General features: G+C 41.6%; 2 non-coding genes across 2 annotated transcripts; one reads left to right on the forward strand and one right to left on the reverse strand.

Annotated features, from left to right (window-relative positions):
• The first annotated feature begins 10,532 nt into the window (after positions 1–10,532).
• On the forward strand, positions 10,533–10,639 carry LOC120264127. Its single transcript, XR_005537303.1, has one exon. It is a non-coding gene; the product is annotated as a small nucleolar RNA R71 (small nucleolar RNA).
• A 3,016-nt stretch (positions 10,640–13,655) lies between these two features.
• On the reverse strand, positions 13,656–13,762 carry LOC120264031. Its single transcript, XR_005537213.1, has one exon. It is a non-coding gene; the product is annotated as a small nucleolar RNA R71 (small nucleolar RNA).
• Between the last annotated feature and the right edge of the window lie 1,603 nt (positions 13,763–15,365).

Raw genomic sequence — 15,365 nt, forward strand, 5'->3', positions numbered from 1 at the left:
CTTCAACCTCACGACCACTTCTCAAAGTGATCGCCTTCACTTGCTCTTAATCTTTTTTATGGAGGACAAATTTTGAAATTGATAAGTGTCTAAATGTATATATTTTATTATATTTATTTATATACTTAGCAAGTATTTTGTTAGTAATTGACGCCAATTTTGTGCTTAATTGTGTGTTATTTTCTCTGTAGGTCACAAAGAAACCATGGAGAACATGAGGAAACGATAAGGATGAGAAAAGGAGAAAATCAGGTTTTGCAGACTGTAACAATTTCATTGTAGCAGATACTGTAGCAGTTGGAGAGTTTCGAGAAAGGAACTTTTGCCTAGCTCATGCGGCCTTCATATGGGTAAGACCCGTATAGCCCCCAGTATTTATGCCAATATACAACTGAATTGGGGGTATTTAAGGCTTCTTCTAGGGCAAATGAAGGAGACTTTTTCCTTGGCCTTTTTGGCCGCCACCAACACTCAATGTTAAGGACTTCCGAGCATCTTTTAGCAATGATCCTTGTGGGAAACAAGTACACATCATCACCAAGAGGGAGAGGAGCAAAGGAGATGGTGTTGGAGTGAATATCTAAGCCATCAGAGAAAATCATTCGAAGCTCTATCCATTCAAGGGGATCAAGATCAAAGAGGGAGTTTTCTTGATTCTTTATTATATCTCTTCTTTTTTTTGTTGTATAAGTATCCCTCATCATGAGGGATTAACGTATTGTGGTGTTTGTGTGGTAATTTGACTTTTTTTCATATATATATGTATATTTTTCTTTTTCCCTCATGTTTCAATGTGTTTTCTTGAATAATTTTGATGTGGGAGTGTGCTTAAGAGTGTCCCAAGTCATTAGAAACAAAAATGAGGTCAATCAGACACCAATTGAGTAGTTTAGAGCCATTTTAGTATAGGCTGAATGGGCATACCGGGGTCCATACGGTCTGGATAGACCTTGTATGAAAATTCTAGAAACTTTGAACTAGTTCAGATGGGCCATATGAAGGCCTTCTGGGGTCGGTATGGGACATAGATTTAGGGTTTTAAAGCCCTTTTTCTCATCTTTTTCTCATTCTTTTTACACATTTCCTTGAGACCTTTTCTCTTCCACTTTCCTCCTCCTCTAGAACCTTCATCCCCACTTCTCAAACCATCATCCCTTGCCTTGAATCAAGAAGAAACTCAAAGATCTCTTCTTTCTCTCTTGAGAAGTGCTTTTCCTTAGGGTTTTGCAAATCTTTGACGTAAGGATGTGTTTTATTTGATCTTCTTTTTCTCCCTTTCTCTTATTTGGATTTTCTTTGAAGTTATTGATGGATAATCATGGGATTTGTTTGGATTTAAAGGATAGAAGAAGATTGAAGTTGTATAACCATGAATCCCTTGAGATTGTGAAAGATCTTTCATGTTCTAAATTAGTGTTACGGTAGCTACGAACCAAGTTTCATTTATTTTGCTTTTGTTGTTAGTTTTGAAGGTTGTGATAGTTTTATTCTTGCTAGAACTTCTTGCTAGAATGTTTAGTAAATACTAGAAGCACTCATTTTCCTATTTTGAGGATTGTTCTTCCATTTTAATTGATCAAGTCATTGATAAGGTTTCATTGTTTGTTTGGTTGTTCAAATGCTTCTAGGAGGTGAGACTTCAATCAAGGGGAAAGAACCCGGTGGAGAAGTAATACCGGGGTGTTTTAACTCGCTAAGTTTGTGAGTGGGATTTACTAAATCATGGGTTATAAATCATGCATGCTTTCTAATACTTAAATTGCTTGCCTTTGAATGATAAACTTCGTGTTGTTAAAACTCTTGAAATGTTTTCAATGGGATCTAGAAATCTTGATGATTTATGACTTTGCTTATTTCATGATTGTTGGTAAAGATTATCTATATTATTTATGGTTTGGAAACCCTATGCTTTGAAATATATGTATTCAAGTTATGTATTTATCAAAATGAATTTCCTTGTGATGATGCCATGTTCGAAGTATATTTTCAAAGAATACTCTTGTATGATGTTCTTGATGAAAATGGTTTCATTGATGATGTTATAATCAACTTATTCACCCTTGGAGTGAAAGTTGCTTATATGAAAACTTGTGATCTCTTGATGAGACTTAAGCTATCATATTGATGTGTATATTGAGTCTACGGGCTGGATTGATATTTAACTATTTTGATGGTGACATAGGGGGATCCCCAATACCTACTGCAGTAAGGGATAGAGTTTCCACGGGCCAACCTTGTTGGGGTGGCATGGAGTACTCAAATGAAGTTTTACCCTTTCAAGGGGCGTGTAGAGAGCCTGAAAGGTGTGCAAGGTTGGGTGTCCGGAGTCACCACATGGGTTTCCCAATGGGCAATACCAAAATACGCGCATCTTGGTGGCTCCTGACCTAACCGATGCCACGATTAGCGATTAGAGGGTTTTTGAGGCTAGCTATGATACTGTTGATTATGCTAAATCGTTGATTTTTTTATTTCTAAACATTTTGAGCTATGAGTTATTAAAGAAATGTATAAATTTTGATTTTTAATCTTGAATGGATTACGTGATGATGTAGAAGGTGTTTATCATTCATTTCTTATGTTATACTTGACATTTAAAATATTTTTAAATATTTTGATAATCAAAGCATATTTTGGCATTTTATTTTTATTCAATCATGTATGAGATGTAGTTCCATGTTTAGCCCCTCTCTGATTAACTTAGTTAATTATCCCCTCTTCTTTTATCTCCTAGGTGATAGCACAGCAGCGGAGTAAAAGCATGAAGTGCTTGGCAGAGTTTATTTTGTGATTTTCTTAAGCTGTGTATGATACTTCAAACAATTTGGCATGTATTAGAAGGATGCACGAGGATGATATACCTTTCATATTTGGTTTTACTTCTCTTGGATAATCCTAATTGTTTCAGTCAGGACTATGTGATGTATGAAAGTTATACCCAATATTTTTGGGGGTGTTATCCATATTGTTATGGTTTTCTTTGTTGTGTTTATCCATGTTTTCATTTGGTGTTTCAATGTTGTTCTTGTGTAGTAATGTTGTTGTTTGTCCTCATTGCTAAATTATTTCTTGTTGTTATAGAATGTCGTACAAGGAACATGATAGCTTTACGGAGATGTAGGGTTGAGGCAGGTGTTTGACCTCCCCTAGGTTGTCGTGTGTGGGACCCACAGGACAGGGCGTAACTGATAAATACATGTGTGATAAGAATGTGATAAAAATATGAAGTGTTCTTTCCTTATGATGAGCATTACCTTTATCAGATTTTAGCACTAATATGTGTGTATATCCCGCAAGTGCACGGGTTTGTCGAAGTAATAATCCCTGATGAGCGGGTATCGTATCCATAGGGAGTAGGGAATAAAAACACTTAATTCCCATTCTTAGCTATGTGAAAGATGAATAGTGATACGTGTGACAATGATTCAATTCTCAAAAATAAAGGAGAAGGTAAGACAATCGATAAAGATGGGGTACCCGGATATTGCTCCACCTAGAACAATCATTTCAAGTGCAAGAACCCTCTATTATGCTTCCTAATCAATGCAAGTGAGTTGTGGAAATCCTTAATTACATAGTCCCAAATCTTAGGTCAACTATGCCTAACTCTATAAATGTCCTGGAGGAGAGATTGAATAACCTCTCAACCTCGCACTCATATAGAATTGCAATAAGTTATAGGGATTCCACGTGATAAATCTCTTCCTAATTGTAAACCAAACCCTTTGGTCCATCTGGAAGGTCCCTAACCACAATTAAGCCCTAGATACTAAGATCACTTCTGCGCTTCACTCCGTTGCACCCGCAACTAAGCCCCAGTGCAAGATCATCCCTTAGACCATTCACTCTATTATGGCTGCAAAGAACTCGAGGAACAGAGGTAGAATCTAACACATCGGAGGATAAAGGGGATGCTCCTGTACCTCTTGACTCACCCTCTTAACCTTCTCCATCCTAGCTTTGTCTAACACTCGTGGTGTGTCACTCACTCACAAGGTTACCAACAAGAACTCTCAACCCTAGTGTCACTCTAGCGGAGTACTCACACAATCAAGTATTCAAGATTGGAACTCACAATAAACATCAATTAATAGAAAGCATAATAAAGAGATTCAAAGAAATGAATGCATCCTAGGGTTCACAAATACTCAAGTACCCACTAGGGGTTTAGCTCTCCATGGAGCTAAGTACAATCAAAGAAATAGAATGTAAAAGCAATGAATCCATAGAAAACCCACTCAATAGTCGTGCCGATGGTCTTGTGGAAAGTCCTCTACTTGTCATCCAAAGACCCTTTATCCGATATAGGATAGCCTCGACGGAAGTTCCCCTACCAAACTTATTCCAAAGAGATGACGATGTCGGAGCCATAGAACCTCTCCAAAACCCTAGCCAATATCTCTTAAAACCCTAGTCGAATCCCTCTCTCAAGTTGGGGAAAAGATGGAGAAAAGAATGTTGAAATCGGGGCTGAATTGGCTTTAAATAGGGCTGGAATCGGGGATCTACTTGCCCCTGTGGACGCCCCTGTGGATTTTTCACACGGGCGTATGGAAATTCTACACGCCCATGTGGATTCTCTGTTCTGAAGCTTTCTCGGCCGGTTGTGAACAGTGCTGCTACATCACTTTGCTACAATGCTCTGCTACAATATCCATACTTTCACCGAGGTAATGCAAACGGACACATGTTCACGTCGTGGATCACTTTGCTTCTTCAGTGATGGAAAAGTTGGTGGAGATCTTGTTCTATATGCATAAGTCAGAATGCTTGAGTATGACTGCCCTTATACCCCTCCAAATGGTTGTGTTAACTCAAATACGAGGAGGTTGGCACACACTCTAGCATCTCACACCCGACCTATGTATTCGTGTTTGAACCTTAGCAATATTTTCTCAAAAATCGGTGCATTATGATCCACATTGGCTTTTTTCCTTCATAATCGGCCTCATAACCCTACCTGCATAAAAGTAACATAAAGACACACATATTAGTGTAAAAACCCGAGAAAGATAATGCTTAACATAAGGAAAGAATGCTTCACATTCTTATCGCACAAGCACTTATCAAACTCCCCCACACTTAAGCTTTTGCTTGTCCTCAATAAAAAATTAAACATTTTGTGCATAGATGAAGGAAATATTGGAAGTGCTTGGCCTTAGGTTCACCAAAGTATGCAAAGAGAGTATTCTACAAGTAATGGAAATTTCAACACTAAACATTAAAAAAATCGAAGCTCTAGCTAAAAACTTGAATCAAAAAGGACAACAAACCCGAAATCGTGAAAGTGTATGGACTCACTCAAGTCAACCCGTCCCAAAGTATAATCCTCAAACCTCTAAGTACAAGGGACTTATTTATCTACAACAAGAAAGCAACACCATTTTCAAAGACGATAGTAGCTTCACACATTCTATAAGGTAGCCCTTTCCCAAGCGACCGCTAAGGTGGGTTTCACACTTTCGAGGTGGTAGATCTTTCTACCGGAGTGGTAGCTTTCACTCATCCTATGAGATAGCTCTTTCTCTCATTAGGGCATAACTAGTATCCGACTTATGAGAGTGGCTTCATACTTCATAGGTGGTAGCTCTTTCCACCCAAAATCCAAAATAAACATGAAAACTATTTTGCTCCTTCTTTTCATTTTTTTTTCAGAATTTAACACAAGAAACAACTATAACTAGTCCCTTTAACATCAAACAGAGTTTCCAAAAGAGTTTAAAGAGTGAGTAGTGCAACGAATGTAAATCGGGCAAAAATTGCTAGAAATTCAAATAAAACTAGAGCATGAAGACATTTAATGTTGAAAATACTTCTAAACACAAGAATGCAATCAATGCAACTAAGGTGAACCGCTATTGGCTATGTGAGCATGTATATCAACCAAGAACAATAGAAAAGATGTGTGCACTATGAAACTCCCCCCCCCCCCCACACACACACACACAATTAAGTTGTACATTGTCCCCAATGTACACATGCAAGCTCACTCATAATGTATATCAATCAAGAATGTATGTGGGAGAAGCAATCAAAACAATACTCCCCTAATTCCTAGTGTTGCGTTTGATGAAGTTAACTCCTTGGGAGTAGTATTCCAATGGGTTGTGAAGCTCACACGGCCAAGTGACGAAGCACTTTGGCCGTGCCCATGACAAAGTCTCCATTCCCAAGATGACAAGACCATCTGCATGCATACACGAGGGGGTTTAGTGAAGCTAAAAAAAAAAATAACTCGAGTATATAAAATATAGAACAAGGAATACAACTCGAGATGCAAAATGAAAATAAACTCAGAAGGAGAGTCCTTTATGAGTGAAAAAGTCCAAAATAAAGTGCATAAAAGTAAAGAAATGGAAATAAAATCAAATGTCGCTGTCACTCTCTCTACTGCTGCTGGTGGTGAGGACGTATATGGTGGTTCCACCGGTGCTGATATAGGTGATGAGGAAGATGCTGGAAGAGGTGAGGGTCTACATCTCAATAGCTGTCGTAGGAAATCGAAACGGGACATAATATCAGTATACAGAGCTGACTGTATCACCCGTATCTCGATGATCTCAGACCACAATATGTCCATGGTGCTCTCGAGCCTCTCAATACGATCATAGGCTCCTGAAAAGGATACCTGGCTGTCCTGGGGTCTCGGCCACCTCCGGGCGGAATCTCCCGCTGCATCCCCTCCATCCTCGGTGCTCTCAGTGGTGGGTATGGCCAAAATGTAAGCTCCAGGTCCATATCTACGTGCCACTCTCATCATCCTGAGTGTATCGAGTCCAAGGGAAGAAGAAAGAACTATCTGATCGGCATGCCATATAGCAGCTCCGAACCCCATCCTCAGAATGAGTCTAGTAATGTAAGGACCAGCAAATAATACTCCTACTCTCCCACTCTGGACCTAGTATTGCATATACTCCGCCACAATGTGCCCCAGATGAATGGGCACGAACCTCACCATGGAATATAAATAAAGTAGTCCCTGCCGTGACTAAAGACTAGTGTTGTTGCCACGGCCATCCACAGACCTGCTAAGGACAGCAAACAAATACGTGTAGCTCAGCCTAGACAAGCATGTGGCTTCGGACACACCTGGTTCATGCTGCCCCAGTCCACATAATTCCTGATAGGCTTGCTGTGGGGTCAAGGTGCCCGGGTAATCTGTTAGTAGATGTCCATACTCCTCAGTTACTATATATGCCTCGTCGTACAAACCCATGCGAATGGAAAACTCAGAAATGCTCATGGTGAATTGACGACCGAACACTCTAAACTGTATGTTATCCACAAACTCAAAAGACGCCAGCACCTCCAAAGTCAGTTGTCGGAAAACTGGCTCTAGTATAGACAACAGCCTCTGCCACCCTCCTACAGCCATCAGCGACTCCAGCTTCCCTAACAAACTCATTACCCCGCTGGACCCCGTTTAACATACTAAGGTCCACGAAACGGGATTGGCCAAACCTAAGCACTGATAGTCACTCGAAACAAGCTTGATGCTCGGGATTCGGAAATGCAATGTGTGCCAACTCGGGTGAAGGTTCCCTAGGGCGCTTGCCTTCTTGCTTCTTCGCGTTCGGTGCTTGCCTGGAAGCAATAGTGAAGAGATGATCAAAGACGCTCAGTCAAAGAATACTGCAGAATTCCACACGGGCTTGTGGAAATTATCCACGCTCGTGTGGATCTTCACGGCGTAAAATCCGCACGATAGCATTTCTAAAACAATACAATATAAAACCCTGTTAAAATGCTCTCTGAACATGCATAGACCCTTTTTAAATCAAAATTTAATGCAACTCAAGTCATTTAATTTACTAAAAAAAGAAATGGCAAGTAGAAGAGGGATTAAAGATTCACCGAAAGAAAAGAAAAAGATAGGTATTAAAACCTTGAATTCGGTATGAAAATTTGCTTGAAATCCCCGTAACACAACAATCAACGGCAGGGAAATTAATCAGGAGCGGTTTTCATGTTGTTTAAGATGAAGAGGAAGAAAAATCGCAAGGATTTTTAAAGAAAAATTCGCGTCTCTTGGAATTCTGCGCATTCCATGGGCGTGCAGAAATTACACATGCCCGTGCATCTCCATAGGAAAACTACACAGGGGTAGGTTCACGCCCCTGTGCGCTCTCGGGATAATTTGCCAAACTCTGTAGAGAATCACACGCCCATGCGGAAATTACCTACTGGTGTGTGATATTCGCATGGTCATTCACAGGGGCAGCCGCACGCCCCTGCGCCTTCTCTGGATGAACTCACAGTGTAAGTCCACGGGCGTGCGGAAATACCACACGCCCGTGCGTTTTCCCTGGATGCCTTAGAAAAACCTGCAGGCTCTGCCGAAAATTTCTGAACATGTTTACATACTTAGAGCCTGCCCTATTATGCAAGTTTTACCAGTGGAAAATATGAAATAAAGCTCAAACGACCCAACTTCGCTAAATCTACATGAAAACACACGATGAATACTCAAAACCTCAAATAAAATCACAGCACAAGCATCTAAAAATCAAGACACTAACACTCAACAATTTATTCATGCAGATGCTACATTATTCGACTAAGAAATACAGTAAACACTTGGGTTACCTACCAAGAAGCGTTTGTTTAACGTCACTAAGCTTGACGTACCTTGTCTTAATTCACGGGGGCTCATAGATGAATGTTGCCCTCTTACCCATGACTTGGAAGCATGATGAGCACAATCTCTTGAAGATAGAGGGTGTATTATCGGGCTTGGGGCCACCTAGCAATGGTTCATCCAACTTCTTCAGTTCACGTACGTCTCCAACAACCTTGGAGCATTTCCGGTGGCGTCTCCTAGCACTCTTCATTTTCTGAAGCACCTTCTTCAAGATCCCCGTTGTAGATGTTACTTCTTCCATCGAACCAAGCATCATTACTTCTTCATAATTCTCCTCTTAGTCGAACAAACCTTCGTACGGGTCCGGATTGAACATTTCCTGCATGTCTTCATCAACAATCTCATCAGTAGTGCCTAGAAAATATAAAGTGTCATCAAAATCAAGAGAATGCCGCATGGCTTCAGCAAGGCGGTATGTGAGCTTGTCATCTCCAACTCTCAAAGTTAGCTCTCCACCATCCATGTCAATCAATACATTGGAAATCCATAAGAACGGCCTCCCAAGTATCAATGGTACATCCGCATCCTCATCGACATCTAGCACCACAAAGTCTATAGGAAATATATACTTGTCCACCTTGACAAGTACATCTTCGATGATACCCCTCGGATGTCTCACCATTCGGTTTGCCAATTATAAAGTCATCCGAGTGGGCCTAGGCTCATCCAAGTCTAACTTTTGAAAGAAGGTGTGTGGCATGACGTTGATGCTGCCCCCTGAGACCACCAATGCCATTTCTTCACCCATATTTCCAATGCTACACGGAATGATGAAGCTTCCCAGGTCTTTCTTCTTGCTCGGCATGTTCCTTTGCAACACCACTGAGCATGAAGCATCTAGAATCACCGAAGCACTCTCCTCCAACTTCCTCTTGTTGGTCAACAAGTCTTTCAAGAACTTCGCATACTTAGGCATTTGGGCCAATGCCTCAACTAAAGGAATATTGATATGGAGTTGCTTGAAAAAACTCAGGAACTTATTGTACTAATCATCCCCTTGGTCATTCTTCAATCTAGAGGAATAAGGGATTCTTGGCTCGAAAGGTGGTGGTGCCACCTCCTTCTATTTGCTTGTTCCCTCTTTTACCTCTATAACCTCGGGTGTGTGTTCTTTTGGCATCTCACTCGGAAGCTTACCTTCAACCTCATGACCACTTCTCAAAGTGATCGCCTTCACCTGCTCTCCAGGGTTGGTCTCTGTATTGCTCGGCAATTTGCCCCACCTGATTTTTAATGTTATGTAAAGAGACGGTGTGGTTGCAAAGTGTGGCCTCAACTGATTCCAACCTTGTATTTGCCAATTGCACAAATCTAGTAAAGGCCTTCTTCAAATCATTCATTCAGGTTTCCAAACCTAAAACTCTGTTTTCCATATGCGGGGCTTGTTGTTGTGGTTGGAAACTCAGTGGCCCATGGCCTTTGGTGGACCCTGATTGCTCCATGAGAAATTGGGATGATTCTTCCAACCCGGATTGTAGGTATTGCTATATGGGTTTCCTTGAGGTCTCGTGCCATTACCTACAAAATCAACGTTCTCCACCGAAGATACATCACCAATAGAGATCGAGCAATTGGACGGAGCATGTCCTCCACCACACCCGTTGCAATTCGCCATGGCCGCTACTCTATTTGAAGTTAGAAGATCTAACTTCTTACTCAAATTTTCCACTTGAGCCACCAATGAAGTTACTGCATCTATCTCATGGAGACTGGCCACCTTTTTCTTCACCCTAGCATTCCATTGGTAGCTGTTTAACCCCATTTCTTCAATTAACTGACGGGCCTCATCGGGGGTCTTCCTACCTAAGGTACCTCCTGCTTTCACATCCAAGAGTTGCCTTGTACTAAGGTTCAAACGTTGTAAAAGGTCTGAACAATTATCCATTCTGGAAATCCGTGTTGTGGGCACTTTCTCAGGAGCTTCTTGAACCTTTACCATGTCTCAAATAGAGACTCCAATTCCAACTGAACAAAGGATGAGATCTCATTCCTAACCTTCGCGGATTTTCTGGGAGGGAAATAACGGGCAAGAAAAGCTTCTACCATCTCCTCCCATGTGGTAATTGATGCTCTAGGTAATGAGTGTAGCCACTACTTCACTCTCCCCTTTAGGGAAAATGGGAAGGCTCGCAACTTGATGGCATCATACATCACCCCGTTTATCTTCAGCATATCACACCTCAAAAAAACTCTCTATATGACTGTTTGGATCCTCATCGGCCAAACCATTGAACTGTGCGGATTGCTGTAACATGTGGATGAAAGCCGACTTCAGCTTGAAGTTCTGAGCTATAATCAGGGGATGCACAATACTCGATTATGTCCCCAACACTGAAGATCTGGCATAATCGGATAATGTCCGTTGTTGCTCATTCTGTTCTGCCATGTTTTCAGATTCTTCCACTTCCAAATCAGCTAGATTAGAATGTTCTTGCACAAGCTCTTTCCCTTTTCTTCTAAGTGTACGTTCAAGATCGGGATCTCCTTTAATTAATATTGAGGGGTTCCCTCGGGTCATAACCAGGAGCTGCACCCAAAAAGTAAGAAAAAGAAATCAGAATGATGATAGAATAAGAAGATATGAAATAAAATGTATGGTGAAATAGCTAAGTAAACAAAATGCAAAGTATCTCTAAACGCCCACTCCCCAGTAACGGCGCCAAAAACTTGACAAGGTCCCATTGCATATATCCCACAAGTGCACGGGTTTGTCAAAGTAATAATCACGGATGAGCGGGTATCATATCCACAGGGAGTAGGGAATAAAAACCCTTAATTCGCTTCTTAGCTATGTGAAAGATGAATAGTGATATGTGTGACAATGATTCAATTCTCAAAAATAAAAATAACAAGTAAGAGAGCACAAGTAAAGGAGAAGGTTAGATAATCGATAAAGATGGGGTACCCGGATATTGCTCCACCTAGCACAATCATTTCAAGTGTAAGAACACTCTATTATGCTTTATAATCAATGCAAGTGAGTCGTGGAAATCCTTAATTACATAGTCCCAAATCTAACGTCAACTATGCCTAACTCTATACATGTCCCGGAGGAGAGATTGAATAACCTCTTAACCTCGCACTCGCATAGAAGTGCAATAAGTTCTAGGGATTCCAAGTGATAAATCGCTTCCTAATTGTCGACCAAACCCTTTGGTCCATGTGGAAGGTCCCTAACCACAATTAAGCCCTAGAAAATAGCACTGTTCACAACCGGCCGAGAAAACAGGAGTTTAGAGGAACCACACGGGTGTGTGGAAATTATCCACGCCCGTGTGGAAATTCCGCACGGGCGCGTGAAGCATCCACGCCCGTGTAGTCGCCCGATTCCAGCCCTATTTAAAGCTGAATCAGCCCGATTTTAGTATTCTTTTCTCCATCTTTTCCCCAACTTGAGAGAGGGCTTCGGCTAGGGTTTTGAGGGTTATTGGCCAAGGTTTTAGAGAGGTTCTATGGCTCCGACATCGTCATTCCTTAGGAGGAAGGTTGGTAGGGAGAGCTTCCATCGAGGCGTATCTTCTACCGGACGAGGGAATCCTTGGACGACGAGTAGAGGACTCTCTACAAGACCATCGACACGACAATCGAGGTGGTTTCTTTATGGATTCATTGCTTTTACATTCCATTTCTTTGATTGTATTTAGCTCCATGGAGAGCTAAACCCCTAGTGAGTACTTGGGTACTTGTGAACCCTAGGATGTATTCATTTCATTGAATCTCTTTATTATCCTTTCAATTAATTGATGTTTATTGTGAGTTCCAACCTTGAATTCTTGATTGTATGAACATTTCCCCTAGAGTGACACTAGGGTTGAGAGTTCTTGTTGGTAACCTTGTGAGTGAGTGACACACCACGAGCGTTAGGTCTATAATTAGGAAGCGATTTATCAGTTGGAATCCCTAGTGCTCATTGCAACCCTATACGAGTTTGAGGTGTTGAGATTGTTTGATTTCTCCTTCGGGACATGTGTAGAGTTAGCCATAGTTGACCTTAGATTTGGGACTATGTAATTAAGGATTTCCATGACTCACTATTGCATTGTTTAGAGAGCATAATAGAGGGTTCTTGCACTTGAAATGATTATTCTAGGCGGAGCATTATCCGAGTACCCCATATTTATCGATTGCCTTACCCCCTTCTTTACTTTTGCTCTCATACTTGTTGCTTTTATTGTTGAGAATTGAATCATTTTCACACTTATCACTATTGACCTTCCACATAGCTAAGAATTAAATTAAGTGTTTTTACTCCCTACTCCCAGTGGATTCGACCCCGCTCACCCGGGATTATTACTTCGACAAACCCGTGCACTTGCGGGATATACGCAAGGAGACCTTGTCAAGTTTTTGGCGCCGTTGCCGGGGAGTAGGCTTTTAGAGATACTTTGCACTTTGTTTTCTTAGCTATTTCACCACACATTCTATTTCATGTCTTCTTATTCTATCATCGTTCTGATTTTCTTTTTCTTTCTTTTTGGTGCAGCTCTAGGTTATGACCTGACGGAATCCATCAATATTGATTGAAGGAGATCCTGAGCTTGAACATACACTTAGAAGAAAAGGGAAAGAACCTATGGAAGAACAGCATAATTCAGCTGATTTGGAAAGAGAGGAATCTGAAAACATGGCAGGACAGAATGAGCAACAGTGAACACTATCCGACTATGCCAGACCTTCAGTGTTGGGGACGCATTCGAGTATTGTGCGTCCTCCGATTATAGCTCAGAACTTCGATCTAAAGCTGACATTCATCCATATGATGCAGCAGTCTGTACAATTCATCGGTTTACCCGATGAGGATCGAAATAGTGATATAGAGAGCTTTCTCGAGGTGTGCGACATGCTGAAGATAAATGGGGTTACGGATGATGCGATCAAATTGAGAGCCTTCCCATTTTCTTTGAAGGGGAAAGCAAAGCAGTGGCTACACTCATTATCCAGAGCATCAATCACTACATGGGAGGAGATGGTAGAAGCTTTTCTAGACCGTTATTTCCCTCCCGGAAAATCAGCAAAGCTTAGGAATGAGATCTCATCCTTTGTTCAGTTGGAATTGGAGTCTCTATTCGAGACATGGGAAAGGTTCAAGGAGCTCCTGAGAAAGTGTCCGCAACACGGATTCCCAGAGTGGATGATTGTTCAAACCTTCTATAATGGTTTGAACCCGAGTACAAGGCAACTCTTGGATGCGGCAGCAGGAGGTACCTTAGGTAGCAAAACCCCCGATGAAGCTCATCAATTAATTGAGGAAATAGGGTTAAATAGTTACCAATGGAATGCTAGGGAGAAGGAAAAAGGTGGCTGGTATCCATGAAATCGATGCAGTGACCTCATTGGCGGCACAAGTAGAGAGTTTGAGTAAGAAGCTAGATCTCATAGCTTTGAATAGAGTTGTGGCCATGACCAATTGCACCGGTTGTGGTGGAGGACATGCTCCCTCCGATAGCCTGATCTCTTTTGGTGATGTTTCTTCAGTGGAAAATGTTGACTTTGTAGGTCATGGCATGGGATCTCAAGGGAACCCATATAGCAATACTTAAAATTCAGGTTAGAAGAATCATCCCAACTTTTCATGGAGTAACCAAGGACCACAAAAGGCCATGGGGCCACCGGGTTTCCAACAACAACAAGCACCTCAAGTGGATAACAGAATTTCAGGCTTGGAAACCCGAATGACGGATTTAGAGAAACATTTGACTAGATTTGTTCAATCTGCAAATACAGGGTTTGAATCAGTCGAGGCTACACTTCGCAACCACACCGCTTCTTTGCACAACCTTGAAAATTAGGTGGGGCAAATTGCGAAGTCTATTTCCGAAAGGCCACATGGAAGTTTACCAAGCAATATGGAAACCAACCCTAGAGAACATGTGAAGGCGATCACTTTAAGAAGTGGTCGTGAGGTTGAAGGGAGGCTTCCGAGTGAGAAGCCAAAAGAACACGCACCCGAGGTTGTAGAGGTTGAGGAGGGAGCAAAGAAAGAGAAAGAGGTGGCATCCCCACCTTTCAAGCCAAGAATCCCTTATCCCTCTAGATTGAAAAATAACCAAGGGGATGAGCAGTATAAGAAGTTCTTGAGTTTATTCAAGCAACTCCACATCAACATTCCTTTTGTAGAGGCATTAGCTCAAATGCCTAAGTATGCGAAGTTCCTGAAAGACTTGTTAACTAACAAGAGGAAGTTGGAGGAGAGTGCTTCAGTGGTGCTAGATGCTTCATGCTCGGCGGTGCTACAAAAGAACATGCCGAACAAGAAGAAAGACCCAGGAAGCTTCATCATTCCATGTAACATCAGCAACTTAGGTGAGGAAATGGCATTGGCGGATTCAGGAGAAAGTATCAATGTCATGCCATACACTTTTTTTCAAAAGCTAGGCTTGGGAGAGCCTAGGCCTACTCGGATGACTTTACAATTGGCGGACCGAACGGTATGCCATCCGAGAGGTATCATTGAAGACGTGCTTGTCAAGGTGGACAAGTACATTTTATCGGTTGACTTTGTAGTGCTAGATATCGATGAGGATGCGGATGTACCCTTGATACTTGGGAGACCGTTCTTGCGGACCTCCAAAGCATTGATTGACATGGACGGCGGAGAGCTCACATTGAGAGTTGGAGATGACAAACTCACCTACCGCCTTGCTGAAGCCATGCGGTATTCTCTCGATTTCGATGACACTTTGTATTTCCTAGACACTACTGATGAGATTGTTGATGAATACAT

This window comes from Dioscorea cayenensis, chromosome 6, assembly GCF_009730915.1.
Source record: "Dioscorea cayenensis subsp. rotundata cultivar TDr96_F1 chromosome 6, TDr96_F1_v2_PseudoChromosome.rev07_lg8_w22 25.fasta, whole genome shotgun sequence".
Taxonomy (NCBI): Eukaryota; Viridiplantae; Streptophyta; class Magnoliopsida; order Dioscoreales; family Dioscoreaceae; genus Dioscorea; species Dioscorea cayenensis.